This window comes from Amblyomma americanum, chromosome 1, assembly GCF_052857255.1.
Source record: "Amblyomma americanum isolate KBUSLIRL-KWMA chromosome 1, ASM5285725v1, whole genome shotgun sequence".
NCBI lineage: Eukaryota > Metazoa > Arthropoda > Arachnida > Ixodida > Ixodidae > Amblyomma > Amblyomma americanum.
Window position 1 is genome coordinate 273,692,544 of NC_135497.1, and position 19,906 is coordinate 273,712,449.

The following is a 19,906-nucleotide window of genomic DNA, read 5'->3' on the forward strand; positions in this document are numbered from 1 at the left end:
GCAGTAAAAAAACTGTTTTGGGGAAAGGAAATGGCGCACTATCTCTCACATATCGGCCGACACCTGAACCGCGCCGTAAGGGAAGGGATAAAGGAGGGATTAAGAGAAGAGGTGCCGTAGTGGAGGGCTCCGGAGTAATTTCGACCACCTGGGGATCTCTAACGTGCACTGACATCGCAGAGCACACCGGCGCCTTTAGCGTTTCGCCTCTGTCGAAACGCTGTCGGGCTCGAACCCGTGTACTCCGGATCAGTAGCCGAGCGCTCTAACCACTGAGCCACGCGGCGGCTAAATAATTTCGACCACCTGGGGATTTTTAGCGTGCACTGGCATCACACAGCCCACGGGTGCCCTTGCGTTTCGCCTCCATCGATGCGCGGCCGCCGCAGTCGGGTTCTAACCCGGGTGCCCCGGCTCAGTAGACGAGCGCCTAAACCACTGAGCAACGGGGCGGGTAAATAATTTCGACCACCTTGGGATGTTTAACGTGCACTGGCATCGCACAGCACATGGGTGCCTTTGCGTTTCGCCTCCGTCGAAACGCGGCCGCCGCGGTCGGGTTCGAACACAGGTACTCCGGATCGATAGCCGAGCATCCTAACCACTGAGGCACGAGGCGGGTAAGGGAAGGAAAATGAAATGAAAACTGGTTTTAAGGAAATGATATTACGCCTGTCTCACATACCTCGGTGGACACCCGAACCGTGCCTTAAGCGGAGGAAAATGAAAGTTGGCTTTCAGAAAAGAAAATGACGTCTGTCTCACATTGCGCCATTTCCGTTCCCCTAAAACATTTTTTTTTTCAATTTGCCTTTCTGAAATTATATGCAGGGTTTGCGCTTCGTTTGAAACAGCATTTGAATCCACCTCGCCGCATGCAACGAGTAATCATAAAGCTGTAAATACAACCGAAGCTATAATAAATATATACTGTCTTGTGTGAGTGCCTTTAATGTTGTTTCGAAGAAAGCAAGACGGTTAAAAAATTTAAAAAATGCCTACTACTGTGCGTGCCTGTTAGTATGGCTATCTATGGAAACCGCCAGTCGATCGACCACAAACATAGCCACGGAGATGCAGCTTTTCGCCTTCGACGAGGGTTAACCAGAGCTAAACCACCAGCAATTTTTTCATTGGTGAATGTAGAACAAATTATATTTGATTACCTTGCCGATGTTTTCATGTTTCTTGGCAGAAAACGTTGCTCTGCATTCTTTCCCTTCTTTTGGGATTCGCTCACCACGCGCTTTGGAGGCTGGTCCCAGTGTTGGCGGCACTTATGCGCGTTCAGAATACGTGCAGAATTCTCGCTGCTGCAAATGAAGCGTGCGCAACATATGTATTGCGGTCTGGCACGTTTGACAGCTCGGCAGATAATGCATGACTGCATCGTGATGTAGAGGTTTCCAAGTCCCGGGGTAGCTCCTCGTGCACGGCTACGACAACGAGCTTTCGAGAATGCAAGCAAATTAGTTAGAAAGGTTTTTCCACAAATGGTTAACTATCAAGAACAAGAGCATGAAATGTGAAGGCGAGTGTGCAAGAAAATATATTGATCAAAACGATTTTGTTGTTTTTCTTTGTACCACAAATTTTTATAGCATTGATCGTATTATCAATCAAGCCAGTCTTATGTCTCGATGTGGAGAATACTGAGGAGGACGATGATATGGATACAGAATTCACTGTGAAAGAATGAATTGACTATGAAGGTGGACGCATCCGAGCCTCCGAGGAGCCCAGGCCCTCGGAGCCCAGGTCCTCGGAGCCCTCGGAGTTAAAACAAGGTCTAAAAGGCATAAGTGGTGACTTTAATGGTGGCGTGTAGGTCCAGAAAAAGGAATTTGTATTGGATGTTGAGTGGAGCCGATATTAACCCCCATCTACTTGTACAGGTTTGACACCCTACTGAAAGCAAAATTGGACATGAACCATGTGACAAAGTGCTCGGGTATGTTGATAATTTTTTAGTACTGTTAAATGTTTTGTCTAATGACAATCTGCAGGAGGTGTTGGCTAGCGTTCTAGACTGTTTTAGTTCGTGCTCAAGCTCACTGACTTTTACCCATGAATTACTGGACGACTATCGTATTAGATTTTTAGACCGTGTTTCAACATTTAATCCCAATGGACATCTTTGTTGGACCTACACCTCACGAACAAAGAAAGTCTTACTTCCGTGCAGCTCCTGCCGCTCCATACTTACCAAAAGGGCTATTGCAATCTTATGCCTCAATAACGCACTAGAGAAAAGCTGTTTGCATACTGCGCAAGAAAATATTCTGCAGCAAGAAAAAAGACTAAGAGAAGCAGGCTTTCCATGTTATCAGAGGTGCTTCTGTAAAGCTTCTAAAAAAAGTGAAAGCCAATAGACCATTTCGGAAAGTTGCGCGCGCCCCCTAAGCGACCGCCGCAAAGCAGGCTGGGAATTGTGAGCGAGGTTGCAGGGCAGGATCCGCCGGAGCAGTGGTACGCTATGGACGCCGCGCAACCGCAGGTAAAAAAAAGTTTTTTGGAGTGCTAGTAATACTTTTGTTGCATATTTGCGCCGCACAAGTGATCTTTACATTGCCGTACAACTTTTCTGTGGTTATGCAGCCGACGCTACGAGCGCGAAGCGAGTACTTTCGCACGTGAGCGCACGAGAAGCGCACACATGTGCCAGTGTCGCGCGCTCGCAGCTTGCGTTGCATAGCAACACCGTTGTCAGCGTTTTATATATCTATGCTGCAGAAGGCATGAACGCGATCCTACGGCTATCAGGCGTGTTTTGCTGGTGAGCACGCGCTAACAGTGCATTTATTTACTGGTCGCACGTCGCGAACCTTCCAAGTTTGTGCGGCTGTCCCGGCGGCAGGCGTAGTACGTAGCGTACAGTACATTCATGTTTGTTGCAACAGTGCGACACCCTCTTGCGAGAATGTATTTGCTGTATTTTAGCAAAATACGTCGTTATCGAGCACTGCCCATTCAGTCTTTTGGTTACAGCGTGCTGTTTAATCTATATTTATTCTACGGACGACTCGGAAACAAGTATATGGTCGAAAGAAACGGACAGAGCATACGTTAACGTACACCTTGCAAGAAGTAAGTAGTTGAGTTGGCGCTTAGCTTGTGCCAGCGCATTTTCTTGTCTGTAGTGTTGTTTGAATAGCGCGCAGCAAGTACGAAGCAGAACCAAGCTCTTGTATTAGCACTGTTACATTCTGTGTAGCTGAGCATAGCATCTCGATACAGATAGCAGTTGCTGTTTGTGCCATATTCAACGCGTTCGACAGCTCATACCATCTCGGTCGCGGTCTCCATGTCTTATTACCATGGAGTGCAGATAGACGCAGCCAAAATATGAACGTGCCTCGGTGGCTACAAGTAACGCGAACACGGTCGAAAAAAAAAAAACTGGGGCGGATGTTTTGACTAACCTGAAAAACATGGACGCGCCAGTACTTTGCACTAGGGCGGCCTCAGAGTTTTAAGTTAGCTAGATGTTTACCGAGCCCGTCCATGTGCAACATTCTTCACGGCCGCGCGTAGTAAACGAAACGGGTTCAGCGTTGCTTTTCAAGCATGCTTTCCACAATTGAACAAAACACAATGTATGAATCCTCTTTTATTTCAAGCTCGCATTGGTGATCCCATGATCAGCTGTGTATGCTTGCATGCTCTGTTTATATGTGGAGTGCCAAGGAAAACATTTTGACACTTGCTTATAACCATGGTGCAGGAACCACTACGAATCATTCATAATGCAATTCCTCTTCAAGAAAGGTTACCGAAAGGACCATGGACAAAGCAGTTAAAAGACGTGCCGGATGAGTTCTCAGAGCAAGAAATCTTGGCACATCAGAATGCACATGGTGCTCAGAAACATACTGTAAGCGGATACAGGATGTTTAAACTAGAGAAGGTTCAAAATTTCCTTATTTGCAAGGCTGACAGGTCCACTTTTGTTAAAGCAACCGTGGATGCATCGTTCTCTTTGGCAAAATCATATAACACCGCTGCTGTGCTCTCGTCAAATGGAACTGTGGTTGAAGGAACCTGCAACTGCCGGGCTGGAGCCGCAGGTGTTTGTAAACATGTAGTTGCCTTATTATGGTTTGTACTAGACCTGAAGCGCTCTGGGGCAGCCTACGTGCGAGACACGCAGTCGCGTACAGACAAACCCAGAGCATGGGGTACTGGGGCTAAGAAGGCCAACGTGCACACATGCGAGTTCTCACAACTACGTTTTGTGAAACATATGCCAATGAAAGCTGGCAGGCATCTAACTCAAGAAACCACAGTTTCTCTGAGAGTGACAGAAGACCATATTAAGAGAATGCATCAGACACAGAAAAATATTCCAAACGCCATGCTATGCAAGACGCTGGAGGACAACCACTTTCTGCCCGTACCAGTGAAAAGAATACTTCACGAGGAGGCTCTTAGCCAGATGCTAATCAGGCTACCGGTGCAATCCCTGTGGGTTGAGCATGTGCCAGCTGGGTACAAGTTCGGCTCCTGTGAGCTTACTTTATAAGACTCATGGGCCCTTGAGCAAGCGACTAGGATGCAAAGCGGCTCTACAACATGGAACTTCGAGAGATCCAAGCGCCTGACTGCTTCACACTTCGGAGATGGGGTGTCACGGCAGAAGCCAGCTGACGAGAAGTTTTTCTAGAGGCTGTTCGGGTCTAGCCAGATGCAGACCAAATACATGGCTGATGGTTTAAGGAATGAAGATGCAGCCGTGCAGCGTTACGTAGGGAAGAGAACAGTGCCAGTTAGGAGTTACTGTTGTGGGTTGTGTGTCAACCCTGGTGTCCCTGTTTTTGGTGCAACGCCTGACCGTGTTGTAGAGGAGGGAGGAGATTTTGGTCTCCTAGAAGTTAAGACCCTCTCAGCTGCCAAGGAACGGGGTGATTAATTAGAAAATGCTGTGAATACGACATCCTACCTGAAGAATGGAGTTCTTAAACCAACGCACAAGTACTTTTACCAGGTCCAGGGGCAAATGGCTTTGACTGGACTCTCCTGGTGTGATTTTGTGGTTGATAATGGCACAGACTGCACTTTTCAGACGATCACTTTTGACAGCTCGCTTTGGATTTCCAAAATGCTGCCATGTCTTCTGGAATGTTACAAGAACTACGAAGAGCACTGTGCTTGTGTGTGCATTTCAATGATTTATTTCAGTTACATTGCTCTGCAGGACAAAGATGCTTGGACTCATGTACTTGCTTGGACGCTTTGGCATGTGTTCATACTTACATATATTTGGTTTTTAAATATCTTGTATGGCATTAGTCTCTATGAAGAAATGAAGAAAGTGTTTTCTGTGTAATGTCATTATGATCATGTGCATGCGTTGCCGCCACCTATTTAAATGTGTGTGCAACTAGCAACTAATTGGTGTGTAAAAAGTAAATGTCAAGCACCACACGTCTTGCTGCCCTGTCATTGAACACATACATAATGCACTCTTAGTCCCAGGAACCTGGGCAGCTACATACTTCAACATTTACTATACTTGATGATGATAGTGACCTCACATTGGTCTCTGTAAGGAAACCACATTGAAAGTTGCAAGCAAAATCTTTGCAAAGTGACAAGTGTGTTCTCCGTAGTGTAGGTACTCTTTCACTCAATACTAATTGTAACATACGTGGAGTGAGCCAACGAAGGCTTATGCTTTACAGTAAATCAATGTTTAGTCATAGAGAGCGTCCAAAGTGCACATTCAGCATACTTTGAACTCTGCTCTGAGGGGTTAATGCACAATTTCCGAGCAGCACTGGGCTCGCACTGCTTTGACGACCAAGCTCAAACCTGCCGCATCTAGAGTACTGCAGCTGATATTGAGTGCGATAGTATTGATTCATATAAATTCGTTCTCAAGGGTTTCATGCAGGACATTACATAAGAGTTGGTAATAAAGCTCTCAAATTTCATTGGCATGAAATACTCGCATATATATACAAATTTTTTACATATACAGTACACACATACAAATATACAATACATATCACAATTTTTTGAGAAATAGGAGCACGTCACTAACACATGTAAAAATTACAAAGTGATATTCACTTTACAGATTTCATTCCAAAAAGTTAAGAAAGACAATCTGTGGTAGAAAAGACAATGGCTATAAACATCAACTTTCCATCTTGTCTGTGTAGTTCAGCAATGAGACTGGTGATTTGGTTTCAAGTCATGACTCGGATATAGTACTGCCACATTCTATGCTCAAATCATTTGCACAACACTGACACAGAAATAAGACATTGCAGCCCTATGTAGCCTATACAGTGACTTCAGACTTCAGCAGAGCAAGAAATGCTGCTCTAGTCTGCTGTGCATGAAGTAGTGTACTTTAACGCAAGTTCAATGCCTTGCACTGCAGCAGGGATTCTCAAACTGCGTTTGGCGGAACTCTGATTTCTTGGAGCACTTCCTAGATTCCCCAAGCACCTATGTTCATGCATGTCTTCATCCGCCTTAGCCAAGTATTTTGGGACTAATGCTTTAGCTGCTTACTGCTATCTTACTATACAGCCAGTCATAACTGAATTTAAGTATTTGTACAGGTGCAGTGCAGTTTGCGTACCCCTTTTAGATATGTCGGCCAGCACCTTTTGAAGTCTCAGCCGCAGCGGTAGAATGTCTATGGAGGCAAAATTCTCGAGGCCCATGTACTGTGCAATGTCAGTGCATGTTAAAGAACCCAGGTGGTCGAAATCTCCTGAGCCCTTCTCTACAGGGTCCCTCATAGCCTCAGTCGCTTTGGGACGTTAAACCCCCATAAAGCAAATCTTTCCAAGACAGGCTCCGTGACCGAAGCTGGCCAAAACATAAATGAAACTTGTTAGAAGCCGACTGCATTTTAGGCAAATAAAGTTGGTCTTTCTTCAACTGAGAAAGAAAAAGTTTGAGCACCCCTGCGTTACAGCAGACCATACACAACATACAAGACATTAAAAACGCCACCATCGCTCATCGGTTTAGAATGGGCTCATGCATGAAATTATTGAGATAACAACAAATTTTCCATATCTTGTTCAGCTTCTATGCCATAACATTAGGAAAGACAGCACGGAGTATCCTGAAGTTTTTAACTTCCCTGATGACACGCTCAACATGGATTCGCAAACTGGCTATCTGCAGTGTTGCTAACTCATCTGCCAGTGACAACTGCGTGCGGCCATTCAACATGGGTGGCATGTTTAATTTGACTCCAAGCTGACGGAGGTCATCTTCAATTAGGAATCCTCTATCCGCCATTACACTGTCCCCTTCCTCGAGCAACTCATACAGGCCACTGTGTCTTGTGATTTCTCGATCAGAAAGTCTTCCAGGAGCAAGATTAGACACGAAAGAAACGAAGCCGTTTGAAGTGATGCCAATGAGCCCTTTTGCGGTGTTAAGTCCTTTATACGAGCTGAAAGTGTCGCTTTGTGTTTTGTAGTCAGACGGGTTCTTGATAAAAATTTCTGTGCAGTCCAGTACAATGCGTGTAGATGGGTACAATTCTTTAAAATTGTCAGGCATGAACAGGTCCACTGTGTTACGTGATGGCCACATTGGTACCTGGATTAGCATTTCGTACAAAAAAATTAACCTAAAATGAGCACATAGCACTCACGGTCGCCACAGACACGTTCAGGCGATATGCCAAATCCTGCTCTAGCAAGCCAACTCTGAGCCTGCAAAGCACTGCAATAAGCTGTTCTTTCATTGTCAGTGCTGGTGGCCTGCCAGCACCCGTTTTCAATGCCTGGTACATGCATTCAACATGTTCAACGAACGCATCAAATTTTTTGAAGGAGTTGAAGCCCGTATAAAACACGAGTTGTTTCTCATCTGAAACAAAATCGTGAACCTTGGAGACACAATCTTTTGAGTACCTCAACTTTCACATTGTGCAACTGAGACTTCAGATCCTCGACCTCTTTCTGGAGCTCAGATTTGTCTTTGCGGAGCAAGCTATTTTCATGCTCGAGTTTTTCGCAGTGTTCGAGAAGGTGGGCGACTTTTCTTAGTGTGGCAGCAGATGCTGCGTCTGGAGGCCCCATGGAGTATGAGTGGTCGGCACCTAAAAAAAATGGACTGTTTAATGATTTTCGAACAGTTAGGCCCTGCTTTAATGCAGATTTCAGGTTTTGAAATAGTCACTTCAGCCCACAATGGGTGTTCTGAACCTTTGCTCTCGGCTTACATTGATATACAGACAACAAAGAACCAGGATGACGAAGCCATACAGCCCAACTCTCTTTCACTCCACTGATCCACCTGTGCAAGCAGCTTACCAACCAGCAAGCCCAGATCAATACTATCCAGTTATACTTCTAAACCTCATGAGCTTTTTGTTTCCCCTCCTGAGCATGCAGTTCGACGAGGTTGCAGCTTGTGCTACCAGCGTACTGGTGTGTAATCGCCAATCATGCTGCATGACCGTATCCGTAGTGAACCAAAATACATAAATACTAGGTTTCATGCACCCAGCAGGTCCGCCAAATTTGCACTACATTAGGATAGCCTGACTTTTGTGACATTTCTCCAAGCTGGGGTGAAGGGAATAATGTCGAGGAAAAAGAAATGAAATGGGTAAGTTTCACAATGCGTGCACTGGTCGAAGAGGTACCGCGTTTATCATAAAACTCGCTGAAGTAGTAACATATGCACGGTAGAAATCACTGATAACATTTATGTCACAGAACACATGAGGTTCTGCCACTCCTATCATGCAACCTATCATGCAGACGTCCCATGGCTAGCTGCAAAAGCTCGCGGAAAACTGGCTTCGCGGGAAAAAGTTTCGTCAGTTTTCACTGGATGAAGAAGCCGCTCGCTATTAATATACCGGTTGCCACAACACCCGTTGACCCCGGCATCAGTGGGCGCGATAGGGGTCCGTTAAAAGCGAAAAATAAGTTTTCATAGTGGAATGCAGAAAGCGACAATTTTTAACCACCACTAACCTTCCGTTTCCGTGCGAGGCGAAGCCGGTGCACCGAAGGTCAGCTGGGTGGGCTCCTTGGAAACTGCGTCGCTCTCTGCGTACAAAACGCTTTCATGAAAATGCGTACACACAAAGCCGAAGAATCAGAAAAAAGATAGCACAGTTAAAGCGTCGCTTACTTTGATCGCATTGGGGCACATCAACTACGCAGCCGATCTCCAACTCGTTCAGAAGGAGCACCGGGCTGGCAGAGGCAGTTTTGGAGCTCGTCTTCTTGCGTTTCGCGACTGGAACGGATTTGGAAGTTATGATAATATGCAATAACCGTCTGAATATATATACTTACCGGTATTAAAGGAAGGAGATAGTTGATTGATGACTTTATGGGGGAAAATTGTTGGCAACCGGTCCATATAACCACGGCGTCCACTTGCGTTAAAGTGGGCTCCGCATATCCGGTGGTGCTTATAGAAGGTTGCCACAAAGAGAGGCGACCAGAACTTCCCTGGCGGTTTATTCTTCTTACCCACTCCTTTTTTTCTTTTTCATTTGCAGGGAACGCATGAAATGAAACGTTCTTGTCTCTCAGCGTGTTGTCGCAACCAGGCACACAACAAGTCTGACCGCCACCTCGGCACTTCGACGACATCGCGTGCAGTAGTGGCTGCGGTCACTAAGTGACCAACAGGCACGTAACACTTAATATAGTGTACCTGCAACCGCCCACCACCAAAAATACACGAAATCTCAAACCAAACGAAGCACGGACACACACACACCACGGCTGTGCAAACGCAGGAGACAGGAAAGATGCACTGTAAAAAAAAATGCTCCGCAGTACAGAGAAACCCGCTGGTAATGCGTTGCCGGAGGGTTTTCCGCAACATGAGGTACGGACTAAATGTCAGAAACAGAGACTCCGTATGACGACTGTCACATTCTTGGTAACGGAATGTTACGCCATGCTATGCACGAGACCGAAATCGTTTTTTCACAACGAATGCTTATGTTTTGTTCTTATTGAAGTTTCCGCAATGTGTATGCACACGTCCTCCGTTTACTCGGAAGTCATTTCATCTAGAGCGGAAATTATCTGTATTGTAATTATGTACTTTCTGTAGTACATGAACATGCGTCTTCGTATAGCTTCTGCCCGCAATGTTCACTGCAGATATAGCCGTCCAGGTGCCGAAGAAATAAGTATTATGTACAAGGCTTTCCTTTACGCATATTATGTAGTGCATACATACAAAGAATGCAGCTTAGAATGAAAGAGTGGTAAGTGTTTGGGTGAGTACAAGTACATACGTTTTATTTTCATGGCAAACTACACACATTGTACATCTGCACATTGCTGTCGGATCCATCTGAAAAGCATAAAAAAAATCCTCATTTAGTGGTCACACAACGCCAAATATAAATTTCACTAATACATTTCAACCATCCGCTATTGAACAATCGGCTTTCGTAGAAGCTTTCAAAAGCCATTCACCGAGAACCAACCCGTTATAATTTATTGCCCAAAATTCATTTCTCATAACAGTAAACAGTAAAAACCACAGGCCCAGAAAGAAGCAGACAAAATGCGCTTTCCCGGGCGGCACTGTGCGCATGAAAGTCTTTACAGTTGCTTATAATTTTGTGCAAATAGAAAGTAGCTCAGGATGGGGGCCAGATGCAATTCAATGCAGGTGCCTTTCTGTACATAGTACTAAATGCACAACTTAGCGAGCAAGGAACATTGGTAACATCTGAAAAAGGTGGGAGACGCTTGCCGAATTTATCGTCCATCCAATTTGTTATAGGCAAGACAAGACGAAGTGAAAGTCCCCGGGCATGCCCGTTGCGGCAGATTATGACGCTTTTTATTATGGCATTCCAATATCTCTGCAGTGTGCCTCACAAGGAACGGATGCTCAAGTTTCAAAAAAAGGGCTCTTGGCAGAAATTTAACCAAAGGCCGTTGCCATGTGAACCTTTTTAAAATGATGACCCAGAAAGACGAAGTGTCCTCATGTGTCTGATGCAAAATAAGGATGAAGGCATGAATCTTTCTGCTTTTTGAACAGCTGTGATAAGTTTTTTACTGGTACTGCTTGGTGCAGCTTCAGTCTCCTTCTTGACATTTTGTGAAATAATTATATATCTGCGAAAGATCTCGCTAGCAAACATTTTGGCACTAATGGAGAAGCAAAAAGACCCATGTCCTAGGCCTTTTTTTGTGACACTAAAGGAAGGCTTGCCTTTTAGTCATTGATTACGAAGAGGTACATGTGGCAACAAACTTTGAGAGAATTCCTTCAAGGGCTCTTTGTTCTCATGAGGTGCCCTGTAGATATACCACAACACCTCAGTGAGCTGTTACCAGCCCTGTGAGTTCACTGTCACTTGACATCAAGGGTATGTACTTTTCCTCGCCACATGCAGCAATGATGTATATGTCAAGAGAAAGCATAAAAGATTCCTAAGTGCAATTCTAGATTGCTTGCGGAGGAAAGCACAAGAGTGGCCATGCTCAGCTGTTACCTTTGCTTCTTGCTCGAGTTCTACAGTGAGTACTACGTAATGACAGGTGTCTGCATCAACTCATATTTAACTCCTGTCCTGTGCGACCTCCATCTTGCTCTACATGACAGGCAACTTTATAACACCCTTCATGCAAAGAGTGTCATCAGGGTCGGTGTGTCCTGTCAGTTTCCTGGTCCTGTGGTTTGTGCTGTGTTTTCTACTCTTAAATTATTTACTGCCTTCATTCTCCACTCCATGAAGCCTTAATGTGCTACACTGGGCTGCTCCACGCGTTGTGGAGCAGCCCAGTGGCCATTTTTTTTTCATACGTCGGAGGCACTCAGCTCGAAAGCCATTCTTACTATATTCAGCAGACAAGGGTACATGTGAGACACATCATTAATAACTAATTCTCACAGTGGTATCTGGTGCAAGAATATCTAAATACTACTCAATTTTTGCTTAAGCTTTCAGATACCTCTTAGATTAAAAACATAATTTGGCTACATTAGCAGAAGCACAGCACCAAGGTACTCACCAGTTACCTGAAGCACTGTACGCAAGTTCTCGTGCCATCATGAATACAGCACACTGTCCACGTCTTCATAATGCCATGTCACTCCAGCACTTCGGTAGCAAAATTTTCCTTTAAAAAAAAGTAGTTTTGTTTATGTTAGACTGGTCATATTTAATTTTACTATATACTATGTACTTCTCATTGTACTGCCCCAGACTAAAAAATACCAATGATCACGCTTTGAATTATGTCATATGTGATCACCAATATGTTCTTAGAAATTCTGATTGAAATAAATCTGACAAAATATTATTTCAGAAAATGTGGCACAAGGAAGAAGGACGCTAGCTAGATAACCTGGACGAATGTTGTCAGTTGCATGCAGCCACCGGCACCAGTGCACACAAAATGTACAATAAAGTGGGTTTTACCTTTCCGAATAGAATTTAATGCTGCAAACATTTAAGTAAAAAAATTTCAACCTTCCATTCCGCATAAAGGAAAGAAAATTCCTCTCATTTTTTCACAAGCCTCTGCAAGTACACAATTCAGTGAATCTACTCTACAAGTACTTGAATCTATCAGCACGAGACAGGGACAAGAAAAGAAACAAAACAGGCACTGACTCGCAACTGAAGTTTATTGAAGTGAACAGAGTATATACAGAAAAGCCACACGCCACAAACTACACAAATACACATAAGCCACATCACAACATAAGTAAAAGATTGCCCTTAACATTCCTCTCATCTAGACAGTCCAACCTGCTGCATGTTAACGCTATGGGCAGCACACTCACACATTCGTCACCGAGTCATAAGATGTGTCTAGCCTCGATAATTTTCTGGTTAATCTGCTGTGAACGTAGTGCCAAAATGCGTGTTGCCGAAAGGAATGGCTAGCAGCCTTCACAACCCTTGTAATATGCAGATAAGTTGCAACCCCTACCAACATCCAAATACCTCTCATGCTCCTGTAGTCTTACATTGATACACATTCCAGTTTCACCAACATAAACCCAACCGCATGATAATGGTATGCAATGCATGCAATGGTTGCAAGGCACATATATGTTGCCACGTTTCACTCGACACATGTGCTTTTCCCTAACGAAATTCACAAAATTATTAACAATTTTACAGATTGTAGACAACTTATTAGGGGCCGAACACACCATTTTTACGTCATACCTTCTGGCCACAGTTTTCAAATTTTGCAACAATCTGCAACAACACAGTCAGTCTTTTGGCATCTCACTGGCTGGCCCCAGCCTGATCATGCCAGTCCCTGCGAAGGGGTTTCAGCTTTTAACATGCTAAAGGGAAGAATGGCACAGCATCAAGTAACGAGGAAAGCAGGACAGCACACCCACACACAAGTGCCAACCCTGGAGGGAGCAGATACAAAATCCAAGAGCGCGTACTTGACATTCAGCGTTGACAGTCAAGGAAACGAGGAAACACGGATTTGAACGCTAAAGATTGAACGAGCCCGATCCTTGGCTGTCAACGCTGAATGTCAAGTACACGCTCTTAGATTCTGCATCCGCTCCAAGGATGGCACTTGTGCATGGGTGTGCTCTCCTGTTGTCCTCGTTACTTGATGCTGCGCCATTCTTATCTTTAGCATGTCAGACCAACTTGCCCAATCTTATATGCTCAGCTTTAACAATTTATCGCACGCTTCTGCAATAGCATGGTTGGGAAATCATGCTTTCATTAGCCTTAAAATCTTCTCTTGGAAACCAGTTGTCACGCTGTAAAAGCATGGCTTCACCAATACCGAGCCTAGACTTGACGACGCAATGCTATCTTTCACTAGCTTAGAATCGTTCGACCCAACAGTCAAGTAGCTGCTTAACACTCCTGGGTGAATATCGCTAGCACACATGGCGTGTGCAGAACATCAAGGTAAGGTTCAGAAACCGCAGCTCTTTTTGTTGGGACATTTTCTCCAAGGTAAACTTAAGACAAAGGCCTTGCTCCTTAAACAAGTTCACAATATGTACAGGTCCCACACTATCACAACCTTTGTAAAAGACCAGAAAATCATAGACGTAGCGAAAGATTTCCCCCAGCCCATGCAATTTCTTGGCAATCATTCCTTCCACCCTGCTTAAGAGAATATTGCTTAGCACAGGGGCAACCTTCGAATCGATACATTTAGCAGACTTTTGAACATATGCCGCACTGCCATACTCCACAAACATGCTCTTCACTTCAAATAAAAGGAGGCAAGTGCCAAAAAAGACTTATGTTACACACCCATTCCTAAACACGAGCTCATCGTTGTGCTCCGATATACACATTCATAAGCTTTTCACAAGATCTTCATACGGGATAGAATAAAATAGTTCTACATCGACACTAATCACAAGACAATCAGCTGGATTGTCATTCTTAAGATACTCAACCACACTGCAAATTGTGTACAAGAAATGGATCTTCAAGATGCGAAGTAGACAGATGCTTTTGCAAATAACCAGAGATAATTTTGCATGAATCCTTTTCTGAAATTTATCTGAAGAGCATGTTATTGAATAGCATTTATTTGAAGAGCATGTTTGTAGAGTAGTGCAGTGCGGTATGTGTTCTAAAGTCTCGAATATGTAGTGGTTCAAAGGTTGACCTTGTGCTAAGAAATATTTTCTTGAGTAGGGTGGATAGAATAATTGTCTAGAATGTGCATGGGCTGGGGGAAAAATCTTTTGCTATGTCGATGATTTTCTGGTCTTTTATAAAGGTTGTGATAGTTCGGGACCTGTACATCTTCTCAAGTTGTTTAAGGAGCAAGGCCTTTATCTCAAGTTTACCTTGGAGCAAATGTCCCAAGAAAAAGAGCTGTGGTTTCTGGACCTTACCTTGATGTTCAGCACACTTCATGTGTGCTGGCGAGTGTTAAGCTGCTACCTGGCTACATGTCGACCATTCCAAGCTAGTGAAAGATAGCATTGCACTTTCTAGCGCGGGCTCAGAATTGATGAAATTATGCTTTCACAGCATGACGACTAGTTTCCAAGAGCAGATTTTAAGGTTAACGAACGCAGGATTTCCAAACCTTGTTACTGCAAGAGCATATGATAAATTGTTAAAGAAGCTGAGACAGTTTTGCGGCGACCGGCACAATCTGGCTGGGGCCAGCCAGCGAGATGCCAAAAGACCAGTTGTGTTACCGTATGTACATAAATTGTTGCAAAATTTGAAAAATGTGGCCAGAAGGTATGATGTAAAAGTGGCTTTCTCGGCCCCTAATACGTTGTCTAAAGCATGTAAGATTTTAAGAATAATTCTGTGAATGTGGCTCGAGAAAAGTACACGTGTAGAGTGAAATGTATATGTACCTTGTAAAATGAATGTGGTATCAAATATTATCTTGTAGTCTGGTTTACGTAGGTGCAACTGGAAGGTGTATGAATGTAAGACTACAGGAACACAAGAGGGTAGGGGCTTGGCTAGGTGGTTGGGGTAACTCTGCTGTACACTGCACGGGATGTGAAGTCTGCTACCCTCTCCTTTTGGCAACACGCATTTTGGCAGTAAATTCAGAGAGATTAAATGGGAGATTATCGAGGCTAGACACATCTTATGACTCCGTGAAGAATGTGTGTTTTGTCTATCGTGTTAACACACAATGAGTTGGACTACCTCGATCAGGGAAATGTTGAGGGCGATTTTTGACTCATGTCCTGTATGCTTATCTGTAACTACATGGTTTATGGTATTGCTTGGCTTTTTATATATTCCTTGTTCACACCAATAAACTATAGTCGCGAGTCAGCACCTGTCTTGTCTCCTTTCTCATCCCTGTCTTTCGCGCTGGTGGATTCACCGCAATGGCTCACCTCTGCAGAAATCAAGACATGACATTTTCCTCTTCACACTCATGGTTCAGCGCATAATACGGCAAAGGCTTTTCAATTCCAAGGAAAGTTCATGGCTCCATTGAACACTGCCTCCTGCTTACAAGACACAGAGCAGCAATCATTGTAGATTCTACCTGTGACACAAAGAGCAAAGTTTTAGTTTGAGTGGACTAAACTAGGAAAGCAGCACAATATATCTATAGCCAAATAACTGAACTGAAAGAAATAGAGGGTAGTGTAAAAGTGAACACACTGATATATTGCAAGTGAGATATATGCTTAATATATTGCAATATCCAACACTGCTAGCATTGCCTTAGCCAACTACTTCATAAATAACAATAAATGCAGTATCACAAAAATACTGATAACGTACTATGTGCTAATAGTAGCAGTGCAGGTTCCATGAACAAAAAAGGGCCCAGTGCTGACTGTCGTTCCCACAGCAGCCTTGTGACCAATGGCCGGTGTAAAGGAAAGAGGAGGAATGACTGAAAAGAAAAAGAGCCAGGGGGAAGGAAAATAGGTATAGAAGGGCTTAGGATATCATAGGCAAATAAGGCTGTTTAGACAGTGAGCACAAAATAAACATTACCACACAAGTAAAGACATACAAGACCAAACATATCATTATGCAGAGTGGCAAACTTGATGCCATTTAGCCCAAAATATGTTTTCAATAAAGTGATTATAATTATTAATAGAACAACTGACCGAGTGAAACCATAACAGGGATGAACAAGGAAGTTGTTAATATTCTGGCAGAAATTAAAAGAAGAAAATGGATCTGGCCAGGGCATACAATGCAGAGAATGAATCACCAATGGTATCTTAGGGCAACATAATGAATTTGATGGATTTTAATGGCACAAGGGCATCTGTGGCCAAAGAGTGCCTTAGCACAAGTTAATTTCGTCTACTCAAGGTGAAATCAGAGACCCATTTCCCAAGCATTTCATTCCAGATAAGCTGAGCACCACGCCAGGAAACAGCTTGTGCATTGTATCGCAACAAAATGAATTTCACCCTAAGGAAAATATAGCAGGAGATAGCTGATTATAAGCTCACTAGATAAGATTAGGTGATTTCTGATAGTGTGGCATGTAGCTGGTGCAAGACACAGATAATTAAACTGGAAAAGGCCATTGTCCTGAGGTGAATGTAAACTAAGCAATGAGGATAATGAAATTCGCTACACTAGAGCTGTTAAGAATCAGCTCAAGTTCCATGCTTCAAGATGATGCAAGTTTGCTCAGTGAAAAAAATCATAAGTTCACCCAAGAATTGGTATCTTGGCGGTATCAGGCTGCAGGTGCAGATGAATTAATCCTGCCTCAGAGAAGAGCTACATAGAGCACAAAACATTTTAGGCCAGTCCTACACTGACAGCTGTTAATAACTATTTTAAAACTGTTTTTCATTGCACAAACAATAATACCAAGTTTGTGTTGGTCATGTGATTATGTTACTGAGGCTCTCCTAAAAATTCTAGCCAGAGCTAAAATACAAGCTGTCTCAACTAAGTTTTTATATCAACAATGAGAACATAAACACATGCAGATTATTCAAGTAGAAGTATTATTCTTCATGACGTGCCCTACAAATTTTAAATTATACTGAAAAGTAATAGAGTGGAGTGCTTGTGCCAAAAATACTAAACCTCAACAACAAAGAGAACACAAGATAAAGGCAACAACATATTGCCCAAAATTTAAATGTTTGACAGAACAAATTTGAAAAGAAAACCTCTCCACAACTGGAACAAAACAGCGTGATACCGAGCACACATTTGAAAATTGTTTCATCCAAATCCCCAGTCTGGTGCTCCAGCACTCTTCAGCCAGCATGTCATGAAATGTACCATAGTTCTGGTAGCTGTAAAGAGTATACAGCTGATCCGGCATTTTGATATGTGAACAGTAACCCTCAATGACCACCAGGCTGAATACTTTCAAGAGGCTGTTCTAGTAACAAGACTGCAGTGAAACACTTAGCAAGTTATGCGGGCGTAATAATGCAAACCGTTAATCTGAGAGTTCGCTACCACGCAACTCTGTAGTAACTCCTAAAGTGTTGCAATCGAATGAAAAAAAGGACTGCCTATTATATAAACAAAAGTCAAGAGGCTGCAATGCAAGGCCACGACAGAAGTGCTGCAATACAGCAATAGTGATACAATGTACACTTTAAGCAACACAATGAAACATGATCTTTTATCCTTAATTATCAGAATTTAAATATTTGTTTTCCTTGCTCTCTTGCAAAATTAAGTTTAGATCGTGAAAGCGCTCGAAAAGACAAGGATACAGAAAGAGATTTCCACACAGTGCGCTTACTTCCAGTGTCTTTTTGAGCACATCCACTATCTAAACATGGTAACCCAACTAGTTTAAATGCTGTCGTTATTCCAAAATTAAGCCTTTCACAAAGTGGGAGCCCCTTTCCCCATACGAGGTGCACCATAACTAATCCAACACTTTTTTCATGATATGTTTTCTCTGAGAACAAACACTGAAGATTTTGCAATAGTACTTGTCTTTTCGATTCCACAAATGTATCATGCAAGTGTTCAATGAAATGACCATCTGCCTATCTTGATCATTGCTCAAAATCAGGGTATAATGCACCATGAAGGGCAGGCTCTGCTTGATTTTTATGTTTTCCTAACGAAGCATGTATGTGCAACCCTTCTGCTGGCTTGTATGCAGCAGGTTTGTCTAGCTAGGCGAACTGTGGTTTTGCTATAAAGATGAAATGGTACTTTGGAAGTGAATGGTTTTCTAAAATGCAGTTAACATACATACCGGGGCTTTAACAGCGCCTGGTGTAAGCAACATCAGTGGGGGGACCACAGGAGTGGCCTAGTGGTCCGAGCATCTGCCTCGCAAGCGGTAGGTGTGGAGTTCGATCCCCAGTGCCATCGGGTAACCAGCGGTGATACAATGGGTCATTTCAATGGCCAGTTTAAAACTTGAAATAACCATGCTGCAATGTATACAAAAAATGATTTGTGTGCTCTCTCTTACATGACATAGTTAATCATATCATAGTGTTGGTAGTACACAAAATGCATGTGTGGAACATATACATGCACTGTTTTTGTTCACATCTTACCTGCTCTGAGCTGTTATGGCATGTTATGTGCTGGGAAAGCAACAGATAGTGAGCAATGTTGTGTTGCAGCCTTTCTTCTGATGGAATTTGAATCATGTGAGGTGCAGCTGAAAGAAATTGTTTCATACATAAGTATATTTCATGTAACACAACAAAAAGTGCACAGCCCCATCATGAGTTGTGGTTTAAACTAACAGCGAGCTTTTTACTACTCTATTTAACATATGATGCAAGTCAGTGATGCTGGAGGCACAAAACTAAATACTGTGAGGTAACAAGAGCTAATATGGACAATCATGCCTGTAAGAGATATTGTCAATATATATTTTCCTGAATGAACTAAAGTTATCCTTAGAAGCATTCAAAGGAAGATAATATTGCTAAATGCCTTTTGCCAGAATAGGCCTTTTATGAACCAGTTGCAAATGAAAAGAATAACTTAAGACCATGCTATGCATGGTCTAACGCCAAAGTAGTTGCATACAAGCAGTATACTATGCCCCTAGTTTTATGGTGGGCCTGTACTGCACAATTTTCATGCAAGGTAGTGGAAAGTATGTGCCATGAAACAGACCTCTGCTTGCTGAAACTGGCAAATAAGTACTGGGTTTTTAAGGCAGGAAAAAAGTTACATAGTTCCTTCTGCAGGTTTTGAACTTCAGGTCAGTTATTTGAAAAATATCAATCCCTGAACTGCAATGATTGAAGTTTTTAGCAAATAACATTTCCATTGTAACAGTGGAAACGCTCTTTTATATGAGGAACGACTTTTCAAAAGCCTGCGTTTCATGGTGGCTGTCAAGTAGCCCTGATAAAGAGAAACCAGTCACGACACACAACCAAGCCCCCGTAGCACATTTTCAACTATACCCTCATGATATAGCTTTAAAGTAAGTGTTAAGCAATACAAATACAAATCCCTTGATTTCCTTCATGATTTATCACTGGTGTATACATACAA

At 43.2% G+C, this 19,906-nt stretch overlaps 1 long non-coding RNA gene and 1 pseudogene across 1 annotated transcript; both read right to left on the minus strand.

The window, feature by feature from the left end:
* Positions 1–6,978: 6,978 nt before the first annotated feature.
* Positions 6,979–7,876, minus strand: LOC144117802 (uncharacterized; annotated as a pseudogene).
* Positions 7,877–10,134: 2,258 nt separating this feature from the next.
* Positions 10,135–18,819, minus strand: LOC144097164 (uncharacterized). Its single transcript, XR_013306932.1, has 5 exons — positions 18,636–18,819; positions 16,208–16,322; positions 15,811–15,965; positions 11,991–12,098; positions 10,135–10,311 (listed from the first exon to the last, which is right to left on the minus strand). It is a non-coding gene; the product is annotated as an uncharacterized LOC144097164 (long non-coding RNA).
* Positions 18,820–19,906: the final 1,087 nt, after the last annotated feature.